We start from the raw sequence: 8385 nt of genomic DNA on the forward strand, positions 1-8385 counted from the left end.
CATACTATTCTATTATCCAATGCCACTGGGATAATGCAGGGAGAGGCCAATCTTTGATTGCAGTTGCTCAGTTAAAATTTTCACCTATGGAAGACACAGTATTATGGTGCCAAGTCCAAGCTAGTGCATGTTTTAAAGGTATTTGTGCTGATTCCCTTCCTGCAGGAGAAAAGCAGAGCTTGTCAAAGTGACTTCCAGATGGAAAGTGCATCCCAGATCATACGTGTCTACAAACAGAACAAGCTGGGCAGTCCTGAGGCTGCTTTCACTTGACCCAAGTGCAGAACCATCACATTGGAACTCAGAGTAGAGGAAGAAAGCCAAGTGAGAATCGCCTATTTTAATTGAAAAGCAATTAGGCAAGAACACCAGCAGATTGCAGTGGATATTGAGAAGCCATAGAACAAACTGCTTCCATGGACCAAAGGATCCTTGTGGATTCCTTCCAACTCAAGATATTTTATGATTCTATGATCTAAGGCTGAAGTCTTTCAGGATTAGACATTGAATGTAAGCTCTTTTCACAATTTTTTATTTTAAAGCTAGGAAAGAAATAAAATCAGAAGTTTTACTCTTGCTTAGTCCAAGAGTGATATATTATTCATCCATAACTCTGAGGGTTTTAACTCTAGACCACTGTACAGGTACAAAGAAATACAAGTACAAACACCTACAAAGGTGGGTCTGGACAGGCTCCTTTGATTTACCTCAGCCAAGAAGAACATTTCCCTGCCATGCAGCCAGGAATTGCTCCCAATTAAGAGCCCTGAACAGCAGTCTGCAGAACAAATTCCAGTCCCTCTGATGCCAGAGGAAGCCTTCATGGTGTGAAGCCTCATACAACCACCAGGAGAGGCTGAGCACAAAATCAGGCTTTTAGGGAAACACTAAATGCAATACTAAACTGAGAAACATTTCAGTGACATTTACATTGAAGAATTAAAATCACGTCAAAGAGGATATTCACAATCTACAATCACAAAATGCTGGGACACTCTAAAGCCTGGGCAGTATGCTGCTTCTGCTTCTGGTGGATAAAGAAAAGGTTGTGTATGCTGTGCATTTCCCAGCCTTACAGGACTCAACCTTTTGTTTCTAAATCAGCAGATATGAAATGGAGCCTTATATCTCATTCTAGACTACTTAAACTTGTCACGAAAAGACTTTTCAAAATTTCCCTTTTTTTCTCTCTTTCATATGTAACCCTGATCAGCTTCCTTAATCCATATATACTTGCAAAGGTTTTTGCTGGCTTTAAAGTCATACTCAGAAAAGTCCTTCCTGAAACACCTTTGGTGACTTTATAGTATATAATAACATTAAAAACTACTCCTCAAAATTTGAATAAATGACCTTGAAAAATACAACAGACAAGAACATGGCAATAAAATTATTCTAGGTACAGAACTTAAAACAAATCAACCTTATCTGAACCAGAACTGGTGTGACAGAGTTGTTCCTGCCTTCTCGTAGGCTGAATAGAGGAGACTTTCTTAAGGAATTGATATGACTTTCCCTTAAATAATGAACACAAGTTCAACTGAATGGAAGCCAGAAAAAACCCTAAAACTTAGCTGGGAACTTAGAATGAATATATTATTGAGTACTGCCACAGAAACTGTCTGATTAAACGTAACAGGGTCACGATTTTACTCTGTGCTCCTCTACAGTGAAAGCCATCATATAAAGGATACCATTCAAAGTTAGCATACACATGCACATCAATAGAAACCACAGACAAGCCTCTTGGGGCTTTACTGACTGCTTAAGCCTGGCAGGTCTGGCTGGTCATTATTCTCTGCATGGAGGTAAGTTCAGAAATATGTCAATATGCATTATTGCAATCAACAGGCATTAGTGTACATCAGCGTGCATTACTGTAATCAAATTTAACAGCTCAACTGAACAACAAGCTCTGGCAGTCTGAAAAGATGGCAAAAGGTCCACTAATGGTAACAAAGTGGTACTAGACCATCCATGGAAGCACACAGCAGGTCTCTGCCATCAAAGTATAACCACAATTTCACGGCAAGAATCAGTCTTGATGGCCTCCAACAATCTTCATTAACTAGGAGGACATTATAGTGATGTCCAAAAGCAATAATTACTGATGTCAGAATTAGAAATGAAAATTTATGAGATGTGATCCATGTCCTGGGAAATATCTGCTTTTTCAAGTAGCTCTTCCTTAACTTTGGAACATTATCAAAGGCAGTTTGTGAGGTAAGAGATTTAATTTGTGACAACCAAGCAAAAATTTCATCCTGACAGGTCAAAATAAAGTAGAATTCTAACCCATACAGACTTTAGTCTTGGGATAATGTTTGAAAAGCTCTAAAGAGGCTTGAGTTTCACTCCGAGTTTTGTTGAATTAATTCATATTGTGATTGCAGAGTCTCCATAAAGGCTCTGGCTTCCTGGCTTTACCAGCTGAAAAAAATTGCACTGATAATCTGAAGGAAAACAACTATTTTCCTCACGTCTGTTACAATCTGTTCAGCATGGAGTACATAGGATTCTCACACTTCACTCTGAGAAGTTCAAAAACCCCTCATCTTCCCTCAAGCTCAGTCTGTCCTTCATCCTACTATTTAGAACATTCAATGATTCACAGTGTTGACAATGCACTTTCTCTAGCAATTGTTTCCATCTCATTTCCAAAGCAGGATCCTGGTTCTTATTCTTAGAAACATATTAACCCCCACTCCTGACAAAAAACCCCAAAGTCCAAAACCAAACAAAACCTAGAGATTTTTTCTATACGCTGCAAAAGTCTGTCCATCATTATGATAACCACATTTAGACAGCGGGACAGGTTCCTGGCTGACACTGCCTTACACCACTCGGGCAAACAACACGACCTAGACCCATTAATGGGAATCACATATTGGTCCCTTCATTAACACTTGTGTGCTTAAACCAGCACATTCCCATTCTTGTTGACTCTGAATGTGATGCTCTTATATTATTGCTCATGCAGTTCAGCGTTGCTTCAGCTGTAAACAAATACAGAGTTTAGCTGTGAATGAATTCCAGCTCATGCCAGTAACAGGGAATGGGAGCTCGGGGTCCCAAGCTCTGAATAAGAAGATGAGAATAATCTCCATAAACACCAACATGTGTAATTCTTCTTCTTGAAACAACACTGAAAGGATACATTTTTAATGCTTTATTTTTGTTTCACCTTGGTTGCTTTAATATTCCTAGAATCTTGAGTACATTTTTTCTTTTAAATGCTCATATCCTTTCTCATTTGTCAAACATTGATTTATCTCCTGCAACTTATGCAGAACTCTAATTTAACACACTTTAGTTGGATCTCTTGTTTTCAACAAGCATCACAGATTCTACTGAGAGCTCAGAAAAACACTGGCTGACCAAGCACACAGCATGGAGAACCATTGCTTGTGCAGGTAGCCTGCAAACATAGTGGTTTTACATTTATTTTGACCAATAGCTGGTATCACAGCTTGCAGTCTTAATTATCCTTATTTTTAAAGTAGTTATTTAGAACCCTGAAAGAGAAGAAGAAAGAAATCATTTGGGACCTTTTCTACTCAGGAATAGGAATAGACTATAGTGGCTTAATTCAATTACAGTAATTTATATTCCTCCTTTAGCTTTTTGTCATTTGGAAAAAATACCACTAACCTCTGACTTGCTTTAAAGATTTAGATTTTATCACCAAATAGTGGTGAAATGGCAAATTTGTTGGTAGAACCTGAACAATTACCAGAGATGCCAGTTCATGTTAAGAAGCTGGGAGACTGCATACATTTTATCTTAATCCCAGGGTGAAAAAACAAAGATTTTAACTATTTAATAAGAAGAAAAATGCTCTAGAAATTGCTGTTCATACACCTAAGGCTAGTGAAAGCACTGGAAGTCTGAAGAGGTAAAGCACTCATCCTAAAGCACGTCAGCATTCAGTAAACCATCACAGATGGTTTTTGAATTGGCAAGGGCAGAAAGACAATATTAAGAAAGCAGAATGACTCTAGCCCCTCTCTCATCTTAAATAACATAGGGAGTGTTCATCCTCTCTCCTGGGAAGTCAGGGAAAGGCCACTGGTCTTTCATCAGGCACTATGACCAGCACCAGAGCCTTCACAAACATTGTTTTTCTCACTCAGCTCACCATTTAACCACAGTGCACAGAATCTGAACTGGCATTTGTATCTTAGTCCAGTGAAGAACAAAACTAAGTGAAGAGCAAGGAAAAGGTCTCTCACAGGTAAAACACTACACCAGAGGAACAGAAGCAAGAGACCCTGACTTTCCATGGGGCTAAACTGCCTCAAAATGGAACATGCATGTGGTACAGAGGCAGTATACTCCAGGGAAGCAGTACCAAGTAACTTGTCAGGTTTAATTAATTGGTTCTTAAAAATGCCTGATACAAACAAAGCATTGAAGTCCCTTGGCTGATTATGGCACCTCTTAGAATCTGATGAAGACATTCATCTGAGTAGGGAAACACACACGTCAGGTAAGTCTAATGTCTTAACTGAGCAAATAAGTTATTCCATGCAATTCAAGGCACACTGAGTATTTAAAGAGGTACTGAACCAGAGCTGATAGGTTTCTTCATGTTTTTAGCAGAGCTGAAAAAACATTTGAAAAAAAATAATCTCAATCCTTATCACCTACATGCATCTGAAAGTTTCTGAACCCTCTACCGAAACCCATCTGTATCACAGGTTTAACACACTGGCTCTTGATTGCCCATGTAATTTTTAAAATAAGAGAAAAGCTCCTTAATCACTCAGACATTTAAAAGATTTGGAGTTTCCACTATCTCCAGTTTCCTGTTTCTTCTCTTAATACTATTTAAATTGAACATTTATTTTTATCATTCATTCAGTCTTAAAATGTTGCCTCTTTTTCTTTCTTGCAAACAATCTGAGGACACAGGGTTCAAATCCATCTCAGTCTTTCCTCTAATTGCTCAAATAAGCAATCAAATAGTTGTGTGCAAGCAAGTTCACAAGCTAAAAGCTATGCCGAGCATTCAGAAGACAATACTCTGGAATAATTCCCCACCTGGGTGCTCACCCTGTACCAAGAGTACCAGTGCACAATGTTAGTAGCTAGAGCATCATCAGTTCCCACCAGCTTTTCTGGCTCTAGCTTCTCCAATTAGTCTGGTCTCATGCTGGAGAAGTCCCAGGGTTTCCATAGTGTCGAAAAATCCATCCAACACTGGCTTGATTAGTGATCCTGTCTGACTGCAGACAGTGCTGGGTTCAGTGCAAGGCACAATCTGATTACCTGGGGGTAACTTCTTACAGTGTCCTGAAATCATAGTCAGGCATTTAAAAGGACTTCTCCCAGCATCAAACACAATGACAAAGGGAATATGAATATGACCATCACAGTCTTGTCTAAGTTCAGCAAAGAAATGCAATTCTAATGAAACTCTTCTCTCATCCGTTTTACCAACATGGAGCTACTATGGGGAATTAAAGAAATAAACTCATGCATTTTAGGTTTTCAAAACCAAAGCCACATAAACAAAGCTGGGCTATATTAACGTGGACCCTGACAATAGATCCAAGAACCAAAAGTTAGTCATACAAAGGGCTGTGTCACATTTAAAAACTGAGCTGAAACTTTTCTCTCTCTGCCGTTTTAAAGCCACTCCGTACTTCAGCCTGAAGTAAAGGCAAACATTTATTGACAGCTAATGCAGTGCTCCTGTGATGTATTATTAGGCACAAGCCCAGAGGCACAAGGCCAAGTGCTGTTCATCTCTTGGCGAGTGCCACAGTGTCTCAGATATTCACTGCCTGGAAATATCTGGTGATATTGCTAATGTTTTTTAAAAGGCAGGAGTCTTGAGTTTTCACAGAAACTGATACACTGATTAACCCACCAAAATAAGAGTATAATTGAAGAAGCCCTGCAACAGTTCACCCAGTTTCTAACCCTTGTTTCCACATATCAGGAGTGATGTACCAAAAAAATACTACCTTCCTTTGCCTTACCACATGATTTACTTCAGCAGTGTCAAATCAGATCTTTCTTGCTTGGCTAAAAACCTTTCCAAAACAAGTGAAAACATCTATCAGCTTTTACCCAAGGGAAATGAACTGCTGAATATTCAATCATAGGTTTCCTTCCAAATGCTCTGCTTGTTTGTTTTAGAAAAGCCTTACAAAGGACAAATAAAAGGTTTGAAATCGTCTGAGCAAAGCTGACTTCTTTCTTTGAAGGTCACCCTCAAGTCATTTCAGAACCGTGGAAATAGCCAGGGGAGGGATAAGCAGACTCAAAAGACAGCTTTTCTTCTCAAGTAACTTTGGTGCTTCAGGCTGAACTAAAAAAATGCCCTCCGGTGGAGGTTTGCCACTTTTTATGGACCTATCCAATTTTACCCTGGGGAGAGAGATGCAGTAAGAAGTTCTTCTAGCAAAAGTATCTGCGCACAAGTTCTTCAAAGAAAGGAGAGATTGCCTTTCCAAAAAGACTTCACTAGAAGTGATCAGGCTCGTCAAGGGTCTTATGGTCAGGTACTTTCTTCTTTGGGACAAACCTTAACGACTGTTTTCAGGGTCAGTGCCAAAGCTGGAATATACAAACCATACGGTATAGACCTGAATCAAGACAGCCTCTTCATAGTCCTTTCAGAATTCATGGTATGATCATACTAATAATATGCACTCAAATTGACAGTAATGCATTTACCAAACATTAACTATGACTGCCTTGCCTATTCAGAGCAAATTTTGCCTAGGATCCAAACTGAACTCATAGTCACGTTAGCTAAACATATTATTTAGGAGATGTTGCAGCCTGACTAAAGACTCAGTTTTGCATAAACCTTGAGAAAGACCCGGGAAACCAGCGGGAGCTCTGCCTAAGCAAAAACTACAGGATCTGGGGCCCGTGTGCAACTCCATGCACGGGCACGCCACCGTCATTCCAGTGACAGCTCCGCACACCCCGTTTCTGTAAGGAAAGCGAAACGCCACCCGAAATCCCCAAGCAGGCAAGCGAGCAAAGCCGCGCTCCGGGGCAGTCCGGTGAGGGCAGCGGCCGTGCCCCGGCGCAGCTCCCGGCGCCGCCGCCCCCGCCCAGCCCCGGTACCTTCTGCCGCGCTCGCTGCGCTCCGCTCCTCTCCGCAGGGCAGGGCAGAGCCGAGGCCGCCGCGGGAGCGCCTCAGGCCGGGGCAGGGGGCAGGCGGCAGGGACGGGGCGGGGCGGCCGCGCTTCGCCGACTCTGGCAGCGCCCCTCGCTCCGCACACGGCCCTGGCAGGGACGGGACGCGGCAACTTCGCGCACGGTGCCGCCGGCCAAACAATCGGCGGCGTTGCCGCTACCCAGTGCCTCGCCCGGCGGGTGCCCCCGGCCCGCCCGCCCGCAGCCCCTCTCACCTCAGGCACTGCCTCCTCCCCACCAGGACCGGGGACGGCGCCGGCTGCTCCCCGCTCCATCGCTTCGCCCCGCTCCCGGCTCCCCACTCGCTTCGGCTGGTGCGGCCCCGCTCGCCGCCGCCGCAGCCCCAGCGCCGGCCCCGGAGCGCCGCCTGCCGCCGGGGCACGGCCCCCCCGCCCCCGGAGCGCCGCTGGCCCGGCCGCCCTGCGAGCCTCAGGGGACACCGTTCTGGCCGGGCAGCGGCGCTCATCTGTCATTCATGTTTTTAACCAGCAGCCCCCTCCCCTCATCGGGGCAGCGCGGGCCCCGCTCTTGCCCAAGCACTCATCCCGAGCCCGACCGTGACGCGCTTTGAGGCGGCGATCGCGCTCTCCCGGGCGCCGGACCTGTGCTGCCTGCGCTGTGCTCCCGGCTGAGTTTCCCGCTCCGCTCCGAGCCCGCGGGCGGCTCCGTGCAGCCTGCAGGTGAGCGCTGTCAGCGAGCCCGCGGGGCGTGCCAGGCGCTTCCCAAGGCGGGGAGAGCCCTTTCCCTGAGTTTCTGCCCCTGCCCGGCGCAGCCGAAGCCCGTCGGGGAGCGGGAGCGGTGCCGGCAGCCCGCGGGGACGGTGCTCCGGCAGAGCGCGGCTGGGCTCGGACCCTGTCCCGAGCGTTGGCGGGGTTCGTGTGTGCCGGGGCTGCCAGGAACCCTCGGGGGCAAAGTGGGGAGCAGCGTTCACAGACGGTCGGGCGGAGACACCACTGCCCTGCTTGATGTCCCCGATCTGCGAGCGGGCTCTTGGGGGAAGGTTAAGCCTTTGGATGCCGGTGTGAGTGCTCAGGCTCTGCCCGCGCGTACACCGCATGTACACCGCCGCGGGATGCCGCTCACCGGGCAAAACAAAAGCACACCACACTCGTAACTTTTATGGTTTTAGTAACGACGATGCTCTACCCCGACTCCTCCCTCCCTCCCTCAACCCCGATCGGTACCAAGTTACAACCTATTTGTAGGTTAGGATCCTTACCTATT

At 45.2% G+C, this 8385-nt stretch overlaps 1 protein-coding gene across 4 annotated transcripts in view; it reads right to left on the minus strand.

Annotated features, from left to right (window-relative positions):
• KCNG2 (potassium voltage-gated channel modifier subfamily G member 2) overlaps window positions 1-7857 on the minus strand; it is a 51579-nt gene extending 43722 nt beyond the window's left edge. The window contains exon 1 of one of the 4 annotated variants that reach the window (XM_066545033.1): window positions 7764-7857. The gene's annotated coding sequence lies outside the window, so the exon portion shown is untranslated. Of the gene's footprint in view, window positions 1-7089; window positions 7116-7376; window positions 7472-7763 lie in introns of those variants that run through there. The other 3 variants (XM_066545015.1, XM_066545007.1, XM_066545024.1) reach the window with 3 other exon arrangements.
• Window positions 7858-8385: the final 528 nt, after the last annotated feature.

Source organism: Molothrus aeneus, chromosome 1 (genome assembly GCF_037042795.1).
Source record: "Molothrus aeneus isolate 106 chromosome 1, BPBGC_Maene_1.0, whole genome shotgun sequence".
Taxonomy (NCBI): domain Eukaryota; kingdom Metazoa; phylum Chordata; class Aves; order Passeriformes; family Icteridae; genus Molothrus; species Molothrus aeneus.